Source organism: Rhincodon typus, chromosome 12, assembly GCF_021869965.1.
Source record: "Rhincodon typus isolate 14 chromosome 12, sRhiTyp1.1, whole genome shotgun sequence".
Lineage (NCBI taxonomy): Eukaryota > Metazoa > Chordata > Chondrichthyes > Orectolobiformes > Rhincodontidae > Rhincodon > Rhincodon typus.
In genome coordinates this window covers 1469020-1485141 of record NC_063343.1, presented here as the reverse complement: position 1 = coordinate 1485141, position 16122 = coordinate 1469020, and the positions used below count along the sequence as shown (strand labels likewise).

At 43.1% G+C, this 16122-nt stretch overlaps 1 protein-coding gene across 13 annotated transcripts in view; it reads left to right on the top strand.

The window, feature by feature from the left end:
* Positions 1-16122, top strand: part of n4bp3 (NEDD4 binding protein 3) — a 99712-nt gene that overhangs the window by 67531 nt on the left and 16059 nt on the right. The window contains exon 4 of one of the 13 annotated variants that reach the window (XM_048603635.1): positions 4322-4430. The exons of 10 other annotated variants lie outside the window; for them this stretch is intronic. The gene's annotated coding sequence lies outside the window, so the exon portion shown is untranslated. Of the gene's footprint in view, positions 1-602; positions 717-4321; positions 4431-15328; positions 15443-16122 lie in introns of those variants that run through there. 2 more of the 13 variants (XM_048603647.1, XM_048603645.1) reach the window with 2 other exon arrangements.

The window sequence follows — 16122 nt, the reverse complement described above, 5'->3', positions numbered from 1 at the left end:
CTCTCTCTCTCTCCCTCATTCTCTGTCTCTTTCCCACTCTCTCTCTCGTTCTCTCTCTCACACACACTCCCTCTCTGTCTCTCTCTCTCTCTCGCGTTCTCACCATCCATTCTTTCCCTCTAATCCATAAAGAATAGTGAAGCATCCCCTTGTCCGGAAGGACGACACTGGAAACAGCAGCTGTTGGAGATGGGGGGAAATAAACAATGGAATCTGTGAAATATGGGCTTTTTTTAGTAACACTGTTTTCCTTTCTTTCTCGGTCACAGCTGCAGTCTGTGATCTTGTTGAAAACAAATCCCTTTTAGAGGTAAAAGTGTCGGTCTATCTTTGCTGTTAATTTTGGTGCTGCTTACCTCGGTATGAATTTTGTTTCCAGCACATCTCTCTATTGACAATGCTGCCAACTAGTTTAAAATGTGGAGTGCTAGTTTTTTTTAAGCGCCAGTATCTGTATTCATATGACCTGCCTATACTACCTCAATTAGCTCGACTGAAGAGCCCCTGGTTGAACAAAGTCACTTAGCCTCGTATTACTCATGATGAGCTAAATTTGGAAGCCTGGAGGGGTTACTGAGGTGACACAGTGATTACAGGATTAAATGAGGAAGTAGCGACTTATAATGGTGTGTCTGACCTTCAGGTTCTGTGTTTCATAATCCTCTCTGCTTCAATTTGTAAACGAGACACTGCTCTCCGGACTGAGCAAAATAAGAGTAAGTGAATTTGTTTTATACAATTTTCTCGCCCTGCCCCAGATCAGTAAGATATGTCTGTATATTTCCAGGCTTTCAGCCATTAGATTGTGACTGCTATTGCTGTTTAGCACCTATCGTTGTTGCTTTTGTGTTAAAGAGGTGGTTATCTGACAGAATTAATGATTACTTGTTATACTAAACAGATATCTTGTTAGATGCCGGTTCTTCCTGTGTTTTTTAATGAACGTCTTGTACTTTATAAGAGCTACTTTTTCTGTCCATGCGTAGAATTGGAGAGGAGCCTCGGATAGATACTTTATGAATGAAAACAGAACTATCATTTATAGTGAGGAAAGGAACTGAGGGAAAAGCAGTATTCCTTTTTATAGACATTTATTTCTTTTAATTGCCCCAAAGCTTTTGTCACTTCTGATTTCTCTTCTAGTTGGATATTTCCAATATTTTTCATTGCAAAGCACTTTGACTCATTCTGAATATTAAGCAGTGGTTCTATAAATACAAGTATAATGCACTGGAGATTGTCAGAGGGTGCAAATCAGTAACCCTCTTGGGGGAAGGTGATGGCCCAGTGGTATTACCATTAACTGGTAATCCTGAAACTCACAAAGTGTTCTGGGGACCTGGGTTCAAATCTCACCAGAGGCAGATGGTGGAATTTGAATTCAATAAAAATCTGGAATTAAGGGTCTAATGATGACCATGAATCTATTGTCAGGAAAAACCCATCTGGTTCACTAATGTCCTTTAGGGAAGGAAACTGCCAGTCTGGCCTAGATGGGACACCAGACCCACAGCAATGTAGTTGACTCTGAACTGCTCTCTGGGCAATTAGGGATGGGCAATAAATGCTGCCTAGCCAACAACACCCTCATCCTGTGAATGAATAAAACAAATTGTATGTTCATGAGATTCTGATAAAATGTTGGAAGCATACAAATCATTGAAAACCATTTTATTTCCTTCTCAGTTGCACTCAAGTTAGTGCCACACATACCTGGCATCTTTCTAGTATGACAAATATGGAAACACAGAGTGGGACACAAGACAGGACAGACCTGCTGGAACCTTCATTCACATCTTTGTCAATTGTCTCCTTCAGGCTCTGCTCCTAAATTCCAACTCCTCCAAACCTCGTGTTGGCTATATTCCATCCTGCACCAATGTCCTGTTTGCCTAAGATCCTTGTCGTCACTGACCTCCATTGGTCAGATGAATCATTTTTCTTACTGATGTGTCTTAATTCCTTGCCTATGACATTGGTCCTTGGTCGCTGTCTAACTACCTCCAGCCCACCTGCCTCACTTGTGTAATCCCCCAAAGTCTTCATTCCTGTCTCTGATGTTTCCTCCATTTGGATTTTGTGCTCTCTGCCAGCTGGGTCCCACCTTGTACATTTCCTTTTTGAAACTCTTTCACCTCCTCACTCCTGGCTCCCGTCATCGAGCTTTTGCTCACTTTTTCAGTTTAATGTCACGGCTCACTCATTCCCTTTTCCTTTGTCTTGATGAAGTGTCTGAGAAGATGATTTCACTCCTGTACTTTAACCCAGCTCCACAACTCCTCCATTTGTCAAAGTGCCATGCAGTGCCTTAACTTCATTTAACAATTTCTATTTCTTTATTCCCTCATGGGATGTGGACATCTCAGGGCTAGACCAACATTTATTGCCCATCCCTAATTGCCCAGAGGGCAATTCAGAGTCAACCACTTGCTGTGGGTCTGGAGTCACATGTAGGCCAGACCAGGTGAGGATGGCAGTTTCCTTCCCTAAAGGACATTAGTGAACCAGATGGGTTTTTCGTGACAATGATTTCATGCTCATCGTTAGACCCTTAATTCCAAAGTTTTTTTATTGAATTCAAATTCCACTATCTGCCATGGAGGGATTCTAACCCCGGTTCCCAGAACATTAGCTGGTTTCTGGATTAGTAGTCCTGTGAAACTACTGCTCGGCCATCACCTCCCCCTCGTCCTATACCTATTCCCTTTTTAGGAGCAAAATTCCTCTTCCCCGGAATGATTAGGTTAAACAGGAACATTCCCACAAGGTCACGTGATTAGTTATTTTCCCTGAATATGTGGTCTTCTCTACACTTACCAGACAGCCAGGAGAAACAAGAACTGAAAGACTGTGTCCCAGATACATCAAATACTCCCCAGTTCTAAGGGTCACCGGACCCGAAACATTAACTCTGATTTTTCCTCACAGAAGCTGCCAGACCTGCTGAACTGTTCCAGCAACTTCTGTTTTTGCTCCTGATTTACAGCATCCGCATTTCTTTTGGTTTTTAACTGGAAATTCATTTATCTGGTATCTCTGCAATCGATTTCTTTGTATTTGATAAAACCAGCTGAATGGCTGGAATGAACCCTACCTTGCACATTATCTTTTTCACTAGTGCAGTTTCTGCTTGGTTTAGAATTAATTTATCAGCCACAGATAAAACTTCCAATTTACAAATGGTTTGTACTGTGGCCAGTTTGATGCTTTGTTCAGTAATTTAATGTGCTGCTGTCTCTTGTGGAAACGTGGATGAAGATTGATTGCATTCAGTCTGTTGAGCATTAACTAAACTTGTCTTTGCCCAGTTTCCTTTAACTGGGCCCAGGAATGTTGTTTGACTGAGTGTTGGGTGAGTCCCATGTGACCAGGAATCGGACCTATCTGAAGTTGGTGCCTGAACTTCCTCTGTCCCATGCAGACCACAATATCAACCTAGAAATTTCAGTTGTAACAGGACCAAATGGCTCATTTAGTGAGGAGGAAATTAACTCAAGGGTTGGTCATAGAGTGTTGGTCATAGGGTTAGTAGAACCCTCTGGTAATCTACCAACCCTCCCTCTCATCCCCGCCTCCTTGACCTGTCCATCTTCTCTCCCACCTATCCGCTCCTCCCACCTCACTGACCAATCCCCACCACTCCCTACTGCATTCACCTATCACCATCCCACCTACCTTCCCCAGCCCCGCCCCTCCTCTCTCTATTTATTTTGGAGCTCCCTTCCCCCTCCCTTATTTCTGAAGAAGGATCCTGACCGGAAACGTCAACTTTCCTGCTCCTCTGATGCTGCCTGGCCTGCTGTGTTCCTCCAGCTCCACACTGTGTTATCTCTGATTCCAGCATCGGCAGTTCTCACTAACCCTTCAGTCCAACTCGTCCATGCTAACCAGATATCCTAAATAAATCCAATATCATTTGCTAGCATTTGGCCCATATCCTTCTAAACCCTTCCTATTCATGTATCCATCCAGATGCCTTTTAAATGTTGTAATTGTACCAGCCTCCACCACTTCCTCTGGCAGCTCATTCCATACACGCACCCCCCTCTGCAGGAAAAAATTGCCCCTCAGGTCCCTTTTAAATCTTTCCCCTCTCACCTTAAACCTATGCCCCTTTAGTTTTGGACTCTCCTACCCCGGGGAAAAGACCTTGTCTATTTACCCTATCTATGCCCCTCATGATTTTATAAACCTCTATAAGGTCACCCCTCAGCCTCCGATGCTCCAGGGAAAATAGCCCCAGCCTATTCAACCTTTCCCTATAGCTCAAACCCTCCAACCCTGGCATCATCCTCGTAATTTTTTTTCTGAACCCTTTCAGGTTTCACAACATCCTTCCTACAGCAGGGAGACCAGAATGTGTTCTGACAGTCTTCAGTAGAATCTATTTCCGTCAAAAATGCCTGCACTGGTTGTTTCCTGTAAACCAGGTACGAATCCTGTTGATTTTACTGGATTTATGGACAATTTAATGAGGGTCCAGATAGCTGTTCAGAGCACCCTGTAAGCAGCAAATAATGACCTCAATCAATCTTTTGGAAATCTCACACTGAAACACACTGATTGTTCACCTCACCGGGCCATCCTTTACAACTGTGTTCATTGGAAAGAAAACAACAGTCGGAACTGAAAAATTAAAAGTTCTGTAGAATACTTGCAAAAGAGATCCTTTCAGAAATCCATGTGTTTATCTAACATTGTTGTTTTGATTTGGAAAAAGCTTCGCTTATTTATAATCCAAATTGACCTTAATACATATAGCATAGGATTCTCCATTTCCAGATTTGTTTTTTTTAGTTCCTGTAAGTAGTTAATTTATTCACCAGGTGTACATTTCTTCCTCGTGTGCTTCATCTTCAATAAAGGAATAATGCCTTCTTCCTTCCAGTTCTAAATACAACAAATGCTGGAGATCACAGTGGGTCAGACAGCATCCATGGAGAGGAGAGCTTGAGTCTTTTAGACTGGAAACGTTAGCTCGCTCTCTCTCCATGGATGCTGCCTCGTCTGCTGTGATCTCCAGCATTTGTTGTTTTCGGTGCGGGTTCCAGCATCTGCAGTAATTTTCCCCTCCCTTTCCAGTTCTGTCCGATACAACTTGGAGCTTATAATTTTGTGTATTCAAATTCCATTTCTGTGCCTGAGTTATTTCATTCTGCCAGAAGGCCAGGATGTGGCTCAGAATAAGAGCCCTGTATGCAATAGAGTGTGAAGTGAAGAAGTGAATTGAGATGCCAGAGGCTCAAAGAGAGAGATCCACATGATTTTCTCTCATTAGATGACGGGACATTTATCACGATTATTATTCAGAATCCTGTACAAATCTGAAAAACTTTGGTTGAATCACCTGACTCTAAGCAGAGTGGTTGAGCACTCCGATGCGAAAATGTTGCTCGTACCTTTGCTTCTAATCACTGTCCTGTGACACTCTTAGTTGCAAATGTGTGGATATATGCCAGGCAGCATTAGGTTGGCGTAATTGCTGTGACCCACTGGAATCAAATAGCCATTAGAAGTTCGTGTTACAAGTCTCAAAGATGAGGCACATTTATTTGGGTGTGGTGCCAACGGACTGTGTTACACGAGGAAACAAATCACTGGCTGTCTTTGGCTTGGGCGAAGCTAGAGTCAGATGTGTAAAGGAGGGGGATCTGCCAATTGTGTTTTCCTGTTGAATTCCATTCTTGGTATCATTGGCCAGTTGCTGGCTTTAGGAATCTAATAAAATAGTGCTTCACATTGTCCCTCCATGGTACACATGCCTTGCCTCACGCTGACACAAACGTTTCTGATTTTTAAACAACGTGTCTCCAAATCCTGATGAACATACTCACCATCCAGTGGGAGGAAACAGCAAATACTGTCCATTCTGCTCCATCCTTGGGTCATCTTACACAGTTGGCATTCAAAACTGAGGAAAGCTTTGATGATCAGGAGACATTAAGCAAGATTGCTTTTCCTCTCCCAATTTGTCTGCTGTGTAGGAATATAGCAACATGAGTAGGCCATTCAGCCCATCAAACCAGCTCTGCCATCCAATACAATCATGGCTGATCACCCACTTCAATACCTTTTTCCCCACACTATCCCCATATCCCCATATGTCGGTGACAGATTTCTAAATACCAATCTCGACATTAAGAATACTCCATGACTGAGCTTCCACAGCTTTCTGAGGTAGACAGTTCCAAAGATTCACCACCGTCTGAGTAAAGAAATTCCTCCTCATCTTGGTCCTGAGTGGCTTCTCTCACATTTTGATGTTGTCTCCCCTGATTCTAGACCCACCAAGCAGTGGCAACAATTCACCTACCCTGTCTGTCCCTTTCAGCGTAGTGTGGGTTTCAATAATGTCACCTCTCATCCTGCAAAATTGGAGAGAACACAGGCCCCCGATTTGATCAATCCCTCCTTTAATACCAGAGTTCTGCCATCCTGCAAACTGGTTTGGTGAAGCTGAATGTTAAGGGACCAAACACTTTGCACACTGAGTGCAGTGTAACTAAACTTCCATACAGCTAAAGCAAGGCTTCATTCACGTCCTCTGGTGATAAAGACTTGTTAGCCTTTAATGGCTTACTGGTTCCTTCTAGTATCTTAATTCAATCTAACCTCTGATCATTTAAGAAATACTGTACATCTCTTTTTCTCCAAATCCAGGGGGTTGCCATGGGCACTCACATGGGCCCCAGCTATGCCTGCCTGTTTGTTGGTTAAGTCAAACAGACCCCCTTCAGTACGTACACTGGGACTGTCCCCCAACTCTTCCCCCATTTCATTGATGAATGCATCGGTGCTGCATCCTGCACCCAGGCTGAACTGGAGCAGTTCATCAACTTCACCAACAACTTCCACCCCACCCTCAAATTCGCTTGGCCTATCTCAGACACATCCCTCCTCTTTCAAGACCTCTCCATTTCCATTTCTGGCAACAGTTTACAGACCGACATTTATTATAAACCCACAGAGTCCCATAGCTACCTAGACTATACCTCCTCCCACCCTGTATACAGCGAAAACTCCATCCCATTTTCCCAATTCCTCCACCTCTGTTGCATCTGCTCTGATGAGGAGAGTTTCCACTCCCAAGCATCCCAGATGTCTGCCTTTTTCAAACATCGCTCTTTTCTCCCTCTGTCATCCAGACAGCCCTCCACTGCACCTCCTCCATTCCCCGGTCCACAGCTCTAAACCACCCCCCAAACATAACAAAGATAGGGTCCCCCTGGTCCTCACTTTCCCCCCATCAGCCTCCGCATCCTCAAACACTTCCGCCAATTCCAATTAGACCCCACAATCCAGAACATCTTCCACCCCCCACCCCTCTCTGCCTTTCACAAGGACCATTCCCTTCGCCACTCCTTAGTTCGTGCCACAATCCCCACCAACCACTCCAACCCACCCTGTACCTTCCCCTGAAACCATACAAGATGCAACACCTGCCCACAAACCACCTCCCTCACCTCTATCCAGGGCCCTTACAGTCCTTCCAGGTGAGACCTAGTTCACCTGCATCTCCTCCACCTTAGTCTATTACATCCGGTGCTCCCGATTGTAGTCTTCTCTATCAGTGAGACCAAACGTAGACTAGGTGACCGTTTTGGCCGAGCATCTTTGCCTGGCCCGTAATGGCCAGCTTAACCTCCCAGTCACCGCCTATTTCAACTCCCACTTCCCCCCACTCCCCCTCCAACAAGTCTGTCCTTTGCCTCCTCCAGTGTCGCAGCAAATCAAATCACAAATTTGAGGAACAACACCTTATCTATGGCCCAGAGGGCTCAACATTTCAAATAACATTCCCATCCATCCCCTGGCTCCCTTTCCAGCCCCACCTCCTCCCTCCCATTCCACCTACCCTCCCTTTCAGCTACCAACCGGATTCATCTCTCCCATCGACCAATCAGGTCGTGCCTACTACCAGTGTCCACTTATCACCACCATTCTGCTACTTCTCCCCCACCCACCGCTTTACCTGCAGCTCTCCCTACCCCCACATCCAGTCCTGAAGAAGGGTAATACCCAAAACGTTGACTGCTCCTTTCCTCCAGATGCTGCCTGGCCTGCTGTGTCCTTCCAGCCTCCTGTTTGTATGTCTTGGATGATAACCTCACCTATTTCACATTCCATTCCATTGGCCATGTTTTTGCCACCCCCTAAGTCTGTCCAAAACTTCTCAAAATGGCTTGGCATCTCCCTCACAGCACACATGTAGTCCTCACATTCAAGTCATTGATCTATATTATGAACAACTGTGACTCAAGCACTAATCCTTGCTTCACCTCACTAGTCACAGTCTGTCAATAAGACCTATTTATTCTTACCCTGTTTTCTGTCTATAAGTCAGTCCTTACCTGTGCCAGTACACCACCTTCTAGCCCAACAAAAACAGAAGTTGCTGGAAAAGCTCAGCACGTCTGGCAGCATCTGTGAAGAGAAATCAGAGTTAACGTTTCAGGTCCGGTGACCCTTCCTCAGAACCTGAAACGTTAAGTTGATTTCTCTTCACAGATGCTGCCATCCCTGCTGAGATTTTCCAGCAATTTTTGTTTCTGATTTACAGCATCCGCAGTTCTTTCGGTTTTTATCTTCTAGCCCAAGTGCTTTAATTTTTCAAACCCACTTCCAGATTTTTTATCTTGCCCTTTCTGTAAAAAAGAAAAACGACCCTTCGTTTTGTGAAATATCAAATATTAAACAATAAGTCCTTTGAAGAAGCTAGCCTGACTGGGTTTGAGTGTCGACAGTGAGGGAGGATGACCCCATATCAGTAGAGATACACCATTAACCCACGGCTGTTTCAGTGATTTGTCACTTTAACTGTGTGTATGTTAATTCCGCGCTCTCGCTCTGTCAGAATCACTAACGCTTCAGCCATCCTATGGCTGAGCACTGCTGATTTCTACAAAAATTTACAGCAGAACTCAAATATCAAATAGGGTCCTCAACATCAATAAGATGGCAAAGCTTTGATTGTGTGTTGGGTTAGCTGCCTGTCTTTTGCCTGTGTTTCAGATTTGATTTGTTTGCCTGTTCCCGAATTGAGAGTTTGGACAATCCTAACGCTGTTCCTTGCTTATGTTTACAGTACAAAACTATCAACAGGTTAACAGTTAGCACTTTGGTTCAAAGGCTGTTGGATTGCTAACCTAGAAAATGGGGATGGGGTTGGCGGGGGGGGCGCGGAAAAGACACTTTTGTGGTGGGAGTATTCTTTTAGACTTCAGAATGTTGTTAATTAATAGATTATTGTGTAACCAGAGATGGATGGAACAAGCACAAAGACTTCTCTCATTCACAACCTGCTGATTTCTCCGAGCATTTGGATGTATTAGTTATAATTTTCTCAAAGGGTGGGTCAAAAGATTTCTGTAAATTTCACAAGCACACTTGAGTTTCCAAAAGCAAGAGCTGAATATTTAAGCAATTGTTTTCCCTGGTTTGGATGTGACTACTAAGGTGAGGAGCTAAATATAGTTCAGCAAAGAGTGCTTAATAGAAGAGAGGTAGTTGAGCGATGTCATTGGGCAGTGTTGGGCCTGTCATTTTGATCAGAATTAATAACCTGGGCCCTCAGTGTTGACAATACAGTGTGCGGTTCAGTCAATACATATCTGTGGTGATTCAATCCATCAGTCAAAAGTTAAAGAGAGGTTAATGTGATTAGTAAAAAGTTAAAGAGAGGTTAATGTGATTAGTAAAAAGACTATATTGTCCTTCTACTTTGTCTGGCTGCTCACTGAGGATTGGAATGGGTCTTAAAAAAAAACTGGAAAGGAGCTACATGTGAGGGTTGTACTAGGGGTGAACACACTTTCAGCTCAAATGTTTGCTTGCATCCAACTAAGTCCTCTAATAAAAACTGAAAGAACTGCGGACACCTTAAATCAGAAACAGAAACAGAAATTGCCGGAAAAGCTCAGTAGGTCTGTCAGCATCTGTGGAAAGAAATCAGAGTTAATGTCTCAGGTTGAGTGACCCTTCCTCAGAACTAAGGAAGGGTCACTGGACCCGAAACATTAATTCTGATTTCTCTCTACAGATACTGCCAGACCTGCTGAGCTTTTCCAGCAATTTCTGTTTTTGCTTTTGAGCCTGTAACTGAGCTGCATGGACCTTGTGCATTCTGAAAGAACGGTGACCCACACGGAGACTGCCTGCCTCAAAGTAAGCACTAAAGTGAGTGAGCACCTCGAACAGAAATTGCATCGTGAGATGATGGACGAGGTGCAGGTATGTCCCTATGAACAAAACCACCAGCCAGGCACATGCATGTCATAGGTGTTGCCTGAGCTCCAAACTGGAGTGGAGCCCACATTGGTTGAAGAGCAGGCATGATGGTATGGTGAGGCTGGTAGTTTGTTGATGCCAGTGTGCATGGTTAGGGGGTCAAGGGGGATGGTGGCCATGGAGCATGCTGGAAGGTTTGAGTAAAGCAGTTATTGGTTGATGGTTAGAGCAGCCAGCTGGCTCCCTGCTCTGACATACGTTCTGATTTGATGGTGCCGAGTTTCCTGGGTAGATGAGGTGAATTGGAACTGCCATATAAATAAGGCAAGCTGGGGTTTTAATGAGATACAAGTGCATGGGAATAAGATCTTTGCCACTAAGTGACAAAATCCTGAAGTTGTCTTTCAGCGTTCCGGGGGAAAATCTCAAAAAAAAGGTTTTTTTCTTGACACTGTGGTTCTGATTTTCCTTCTCATCCTTTCTGTACTCTCGCACCTTTCTCACTACTGCTCACGTCACACCACAGAGGAAAGAAACATTTCCCCTGGTTTCTGTTCTTGTCTGATCTTGGGTGGGTCAGTGCTGGGTCAAAGGTTCTCCGTGTTTTATGTCCTTGCGAGCAGTCTACAATTGTCAGGTAATGGCTGGTTTAACAGAAACAGAAACTATTTAACCCTTGCATCAGCTCACTCTAACATAGCCATACTTGGCATTGAGAGATTCTCTCTCTCTCTCTCTCTCTTTGTTTCTCTCAGGATCATAAGAATGGATGTCAAAATTAACTTATTTATTAAGTGACGGGCTTTGTACGGTATGGTTACAATAACATGTTGTCCACCTGCCCTTTTTGTGGTGATTAGCCAATCTGATTCCAGAGAATAATTATCAAGATGTGATGGGTTACACCTTTAGTGAAGAGGACAATATATGTTGGATTGCTTTTGCTTTCAGGTCAGCACTGATTTAAGGAACAAGGAACAAACAGTTGAATTTCGTTTGAGAGAGATGATCACATCAGAGCGAAGCTAGACCCAAATGATAGGATAGATTTCTAAGAGGAAAATAGATGTTTGCTGAGGGTAGGGGAAGGAAGGGTGAAGCAGACTAATTGATATCTGCCAGTAATACAAGGCAGAACCAGCTAACTAAACCTGAAAATGTCAGCACCCAGAGAGGAGAGTGATGTCATTGCTGGCAGATGTTGCGAGTTTTGAGCACCAGCTGTTGACACTCGTTGTAGGAGGGTGTTGCAAACTTGCATAGGGAATGGTGGTGAAATTTGCAGATGATTCCAAAAATAGTACCTTTCATTAACCAGAAGACCATGGGAAACCGAAAAGGATTTGTCATAAGATTGAGCAATAGGCTCAAAGTTGGCAAATGGAATTCAGTGTCATTGCCTACAGAGTAAAGCATTTTGGCTTTTAAAATAGAGTGTTAAATGAATTTGGATTCACTTGGTTAAGGGTTTGATCCTTGGCTTGATGAGGATATTTCTAATGAAAAAACTAATGATTATGTTTTTGTTACCAGTTTTAATTATAAAATTCAAGAGGTAACATTTAATCAACATGAAGTTTAAGACCTCTGATAGATTACAGTGTCCAGCTATCAGAAGCATTCTGTAGCTTTGAGGGAGCATGGAGAATACATTCGCTGGACTACCTCCTGTTATAAGGAAAAGCCAATGGCAAAGACTTGGCAAAAAAAATTTTTTTTTTGTAGAATACTGCAGATGATGGCCTGATGTGATTGAATGATTCAAAATTGCAAACCATTAGGACGGGATATAGAAACCGATTGTGTTCAGCAACTGAGGAAGTTGTTGAAATCTGTTGCGGGTTTAGTGATTAGGAACAAACCCAATGCATGTGGCATGGCCTGCTTCTGTAGTGTGAGTGCTTTTGTATTGTTCGGGAATCTGAACATCCACGCCAAAGGAACTGATCAGATTTCTAGGATATGATTTATGGAATACCTCACTAACTGTCCTCTGTCCGATTACAAAGACAGCACAGAAACAGAGCCAAGAAATCTAAGCTGGTGTTAATGTTCCTTTATGAGCTGCCTCCTTTATTCAACCTGTTCACCACCTCCTTCAAGTTCCTTTCTCCTCATGTGCTCACCCAGCTTTCACTGATATGCGACTTAGTGACTTCCACAATCTGACCACATTAAGCAAAGGCTCTTGAATTCCTAATCAGAGTTATTGGCTCTTGGATTTGTGTTTCCCCAATCTGGACTAATTGGAAACATCTTCTGTGTGTTAACCCTATCCACTCCCATCAGAGTTTGAAATATCTTTATCACATCACCCCTTGGCAGTCCTTGGAACCTTGGAAAAGGTTCGAGGTTAATTAGGGTCCTGGCACTCAGTGGAATGTTTGGACCCTGGACTTGAATTTGTGTTGATGGCATGAATGGCTGTTTGGTAAATGAGGAAGAGTAATCCGCAGGCAGGTGGAGACAAATGGACTTTTTCCTGTGAGACATTGGAATTGTTTGGTTTGACAGTGATTTCCAAATTGTCTTTACTGATGTGTTGCTGAAAGGTATCACTGCTCTGGATTGATATTTACCCTTTGGGTAACCTGACCTTCCTATGAAAGGAGTTCTAACTCTGTACCAAATGTTGAGCCAGTGACAGTGTCTGGTTTCGGAGTACTGTTTGCTATAATCTCCAGTGACATTTGGGTCACTTTTTAAACTGATTAGGTTCCCAACTGAAGCAGCAGTTTAATACTTGAGAATTTTCAATTGAGCTGTGTAATACACATGAAATATTGATTTCTCATTTGTGGAGTGGACTTCTGAGTATAGGAGCTGAGACATCATGTTGAGGTTGTACAAGATGTTGGTGAGACCTCTTCTGGAGTACTGTGTCCAGTTCTGGTCGCCCTGCTATAGGAAGGATATTATCAAGCTGGAAGGGGGTTCAGAAGAGATTCATCAGGATGTTGCGGGAATGGAGGGCTTGAGTTATGGTGAGAGGCTGGATAAGATGGGACTTCTTTCACTGGAGCACAGGAGGTTGAGGGATGACCGTTTAGAGGTTTATAAAGTCATGACAGCTATAGATAAGGTGAATGGCAGGTATCTTTTCCCTAGGATGGGGGATTTCAAGACTATGGGGCATATTTTTAAGCTGAGAGAAGCAAGATTTTTTGAAAAGAGGGCCAATTTTTTTACACAGAGTGGTTCGTGTGTGAAATAAACTTCCAGAGAAAGTAATGGATGTGGGTATAGTTGCAACATTTAAAAATCATTTGGATAAGCAAATGGATAGGAAATGTTTGGAGGGATATGGGCCAGGAGCGGGCGGGTGGGACGAGTTTAGTTAGGGATTATGGTTGGCATGGACTGGTTTGACCAAAGGGTCTGTTTCTACACTCTATGAATGTATGACTCTGAGTGAAGACCATTTCTCAATCAGACATACTAATTGGTGGTGTTTTTCCTAAAGTTGATAAAGGATTAGTGGAAATATGAAAACTTAACCGGGAAGACAGCACTGATAATCATGTCTCACTGTTCCACAAGCCTTCATTAAATGTAAAAATGTGTAAAATCCTAATGAGACCACCAAAATGATGGATTTTCCTGACTGCCTGTTACTTGAGCAAAAACAATTCACACTAGCTTTCGTCATTAATATGAAATAACTCTATTTATTTTGACACACTTAACTCCAGTAAAAGCAGACAAAATAAACTATTTCTAATTTATTACTATGCAAGTTAAACTACACCCCTTCAAAGACCCTAAATACACACATACACACACATTATCATGATTAAGACAGATAAAAGACACAGGGTTTATCACAGATACTATAGGTGAGAAAGAATATATACAGGGTAAACAACATTCTAAAATCAAACATTCAAACAGCCAGGTGGAAAGATATTTTCTCTGTTTGTTTGATTTTAGCAATGAAACATGCTATTGTCTGTAGGGTGATTTGATTTGATGGTCAAACAGGTGGACCTAGGTCTTAAAATTTTAAAATTCTTTCTTTTAAGCTTTCTTAACTTGGGGAGAGAGATATATGGATGATTTCTAACTGCTGGCTCTGGGTGTTTCTGTCCTCTGCTGCTCTGCAATTTACAGCTTTTTAACACTCTAAAGCTCAACCAACCAGAGGACTATTGCGAGGAAACGTTTCCTTAACTCAAGACTCTCAATGCTGTTGAATGCTCTCTCTCCTGGCTTCAGAAAGCAAATTAAATTGCCTGGCTCCAAAAATATGTAGCACTTGATTTTCAAATTGTAAAATTCTAGTGTTTCAGTTATAGCAGTCCACTTCCATTTCAGTTTATAGTCACCAAAAAGAAAACTATACGACCCCTTGCAGAAATGTGTGGTCTCTAGCAATGACCATGCCTCCTCTGTCAGCACTCCAGGGGCATTTGCTGATCAGAGAAATTACACACTTTAAGAAAGATTGGGGAGAATCTGCTACCAACTGCACATTCCGGTCCTCCATTGAATCTGTTAAGGACTGTTGTTTGAACAGAGTACAAGTTGTCTCTATAACTGTCTGGTATAATCAAATTCATAACACTTGGAGACTATAAGCTGGTTTATTTCACATGGCGCGACAAAAACACGCCTTTTGCTCCAAACACTGTTACAACAAAGTGCTACTTCAGAGCAAGAAAGGTAGGAGTGGGGTTAACTTTAGTTATAATTCACTCTGAGTTTTCTTCACAGATGCTGCCAGACCTACTGAGCTTTTCCAGCAACTTCTGTTTTTGTTCCTGATTTACAGCATCCACAGTTCTTTTGGTTTTTATTTAGTTATATTTCACTTCTTTTGAGTGTGGTGGAAGATACCATCGGTTAGCACCAGAATCCACTGGTTCATTGGAAGTTGATTTGCTCTCTGTCCATCGAGCTGTGTACTCCATTGTGAATTGCTGGTCAGTTCCTCTGTGTTATTTTCATTATTATTGAAGCCATTAGCCACTGGGTGGAGGCAAATCTTAGTTTTACGATCTATGCACCTTCTATTGCAGGGGCCGCAATGCAAGTATTCCCTAAAGAATTATGAAGCAACAATACTGTATTCCACGAGAAAGGAGTGAGATTTGCTTCCAGTTTTTCAGGGGAGCTTCTAACTGAAAGATTTTTAAAAACGCATTGACAGCTCTGTTTTCCTGGTAGTTTATTTCCCTTTTTAACTCCTCCGGAAGACACCAATTACTTCTCCAAGGTAAAATTTCATAGTTACTGACAGCCAGCTGGTGCCTTACCCAGTGTTCATTTCATGTGTCCCTAGACTATTTGATTACCAGAGGCAACGTACCCCGCTCTCAGCCATTGTCTGTAGCTGTACCTTTTTTCAGCAGGAAACATATCTCTTGCTGAAGGCAAGAGTTTGAGCTGACCTCACTCATTCACTCCGTCCATTCAGTTGACCCAGTTCTGAAGAAGGAGAATGTTTAAAAAGAGGCTTTTTCATAGAATAGATCATAGAATCCCTACAGTGTGGAAACAGGCCCTTCGGCCCAACAAGTCCACACCGAACCTCAGAGCATCACACCCAGACCCATCCCCCTTATCTACACCTCCCTGAACAGTACGGGCAATTTAGCATGGCCAATCCACCCTAACCTGCACATCTTTGGACTGTGGGAGGAAACTGGAGCACCCAGAGGAAACCCACACAGACACAAGGAGAATGTGCTAACTCCACACAGACAGTCACCCGAGGCTGGGAATCAAACCCAGGTCCCTAGTGCTGTAAGGCAGCAGTGCTAACCAGTGTGCCACCATGCCACCCTAATTGTTTATCTGATGAAATGAAGAATAGAACAGAGCTGACTTGAAATTCTGCAATTTCCACGACAGCACCTTCCAAACCCTTTCCTCAGACAGCACCTTCCAAACCCT